This window comes from Lupinus angustifolius, chromosome LG02 (assembly GCF_001865875.1).
Source record: "Lupinus angustifolius cultivar Tanjil chromosome LG02, LupAngTanjil_v1.0, whole genome shotgun sequence".
NCBI lineage: Eukaryota > Viridiplantae > Streptophyta > Magnoliopsida > Fabales > Fabaceae > Lupinus > Lupinus angustifolius.
This window is the reverse complement of record NC_032010.1, coordinates 13,643,517-13,646,797: the sequence shown is the minus strand read 5'-3', so window position 1 is coordinate 13,646,797 and position 3,281 is coordinate 13,643,517.

Here is a 3,281-nt window from a genome sequence, read left to right as displayed (position 1 = left end):
ACTACAAACTACATCCAGGCCTCCCCTTCTCTTTCTTTCTTCACAATATTGAATTAAGATACAATTACCAATTCAATTTTCAAGCACAAGGGATGCTCCCTTCTTGAAATCTAGGATCTCTAAAACCTGGTTTGACTTCTACCCTTTCGCCTCTTGAGAAAACCTTTCTCGTGAACAAACCCCAGCCAAGAATCTTATCCTCAAATCAAGACCTCCCTGCCATGGTGAAGAACTTCAATCTCTGTGGTGATTTCACACCAAGAGACAAATCCAGACTACACAACACACGTTAAAATCAAGGTATTCTAAGCACATAAAGCCTAAGATATTACAATGTAAAGACTGATGATTAACCCTTATCCTAATCGGTTAAGCCATCAATATACGAGGGAGTTAATCAGTTTTCAGTATACAACAAGTTTCTTTCAATCAGAATCTAATGCATGATCATGTGAGCAATATCAAATGAATATGAAATTATGCAGAAACATAAAGCATGTTACAGAAACAAAACAACATAATCTCTCTTCTCACACATGCAACTCTCATACAAAATAACAGTGAAAATAAGAATGCAAATGCTCTCTAATACAACCCTAAACAAATAGAATGAATGCTAATAAGTTCTTAGTAAGGCCTCATATTTATAGCATGGTGAATAAGTGGTTTAAGTCGTTGCAAAAACAGTTAAACAGTTAAGCAGTTACAATAGCTGAAACAAATTTCAGTTATAACACAAAACAGACGCGTTAATCGATTAAGACTACCATTTAATCGATTAAAGGACTTACATAATGACATCCAAAACAGTTAAAACAGAAACCACATATTCAACAAAAAATCAGTTACGTTAATCGATTAAGCTTACATGTTAATCAATTAAATGGAGCATTTATGCATATGTTTCACAAGGCAAACTTCTCAAATATTATGTGCAATATGTATACATGTTTTACCATTTATATTATGCCTAATATGCACAAATAACATGTATGATATATGCATGAACATACGATTAACTAGATGATTTATCTCATGAATATGGTAGTTCAATTATGATGACTTAAGAGATTAGCATCTAGGTTCACCTAACCTATACTCACTTACTACGGCACACATCCCAGACTACTTAGATTATAGACTCAATTTATCTCATAGTCTAGATATGACCAAATGAGCATAAGGCATGTTGATTGTTGAGCCATCTTCAAGCTTTGTTAGAACCTTGTCTTCATCAAAACATAGGCTAAGATATGCTAGTGCTATTCTTGACACTTTGCACTTTTACTTTTCAAAGATGCATGCTGGCTATTTTCGCCGATTTGGTAGAAAAATGCGTCGAGGTCTTCATGGATGATTTTTCAGTATTTTGAGATTCTTTCAATCTATGCCTAAAGAACCTGAAGACAATATTAGAAAGATGTGTTGAGACCAACCTAGTACTAAATTTTGAAAAATGTCATTTCGTGGTCAGCGAATGCATTGTTTTGGGGCACAAAATTTCAAGAAAAGGGATAGAAGTTGATAAGGCAAAAGTAGAAGTCATAGAGAAGCTTCCACCACCAACAAATGTTAATGGCATCAGAAGCTTTCTAGGACATGCTGGATTCTACTGTCGCTTTATCAAAGACTACTCCAAAACAACTAAGCCCATTTGCAATCTTCTCCTTAAAGATTCAGCTTTTAATTTTGATGAATCCTGTTTAGAAGCATTCAAAACTTTGAAAATTTGCTTGGTAATCGCCCATGTCATAATTGCACCAAACTGGGATCTACCTTTTGAACGAATGTGTGACGCTAATGATTACACAGTACGTGCATTTTTGGGACAAAGGAGGGAGAAGGTGTTCCCTGCAATACATTATGCTAGCAAAGTTTTAAATGAGGCACAAGTTAACTACGCCACAATGGAAAAAGAATTGCTAGCTATTGTATTCACATTGGAAAAATTTAGAAGTTATTTGATTGGGTCCAAAATTATTTTTTTTAGTGATCATGCTGCAATCAAATACCTCCGAAAGAAACCTATCTCCAAGCCACGATTAATACGGTTGGTGCTACTCTTACAGGAATTTGACTTGGAAATCCATGATAAAAGCGGGAAATATAATCTCGTGGCAGATCATTTATCACGATTAATCAATGAAGAAGTCATGAATAGTGAAAGAGAAATAGCCGAAGCATTTCCGGATGAAAAGCTATTTCTCCTTCAAGAACGACCATGGTTTGCTGATATAGCCAACTACAAAGCCTCAGGAATTATTCCTGATCATTTCAACTATCAACAAAAACGAAAATTTCTCAAAGAAGTCAACCATTACGTCTGGGACGAGCCATACTTATTCAAAGAAGGAACTGACAAAATAATTCGAAGGTGTGTTGATTTGAAGGAGGCTCAGAGATTGTTTTGGCATTGCCATAATTCAGCTTATGGAGGACACTACAATGGAGAAAGAACTGATGCAAAAGTCCTCCCGTTTGGTTTTTTCCGGCTCTCTATTTTTAAAGATACGAAAATTTTTGTTCAAAAATGTGATGCATGCCAAAGATCTGGCGGAATTGGAAAAAGAAATGAAATGCCCTTGCAAAATATTTTGGAAGTAGAAATTTTTTATTGTTGGGGCATTGAGTTCATGGGTCCTTTCCCATCATCGTTTTCGATTGAATATATCTTGGTGGCTGTTGATTATGTTTCTAGATGGGTAGAAGCATTAGCAACACCAAAAGCGAATGGAAAAACAGTTATAAAATTTTTGAAAAATGATATTTTTACCCGCTTTGGAACACCAAGAGTACTCATAAGTGATGGATGATCTCATTTTGTAAACTCTCAATTATGCAAGGTTTTGGAATTTTATAATGTTAAACATTAGGTAGCATCACCTTATCACCCACAAAGCAATGGGCAAGCTGAAGTATCCAAGAGAGAATTGAAAAGAATTTTAGAAAAGACATACTCTTCCTCAAGAAAAGATTGGTCACAAAAGTCGGATGATACTTTATGGGCATATTAAGCTGCATTTAAATCACCAATAGGCCAAACTCAATACCAACTAGTTTATGAAAGTGTGCATGTCAAGAGGAACACTTTGGAAAGCTCTCTCTATATGTCATGGTTTTGATGAGGACAACTTGTGCTAATAAGAGCTTGAAGATCACCAACAAATCAACGTGCTTAAGTGTTTGATTGGTACTAGGCTTAGACTAGAAACTAGTTTAAGTTGAGTGTAAGGCTTAGGTCACCTAATACATGTCTCATATGCATAAATCTTTTAAATCAT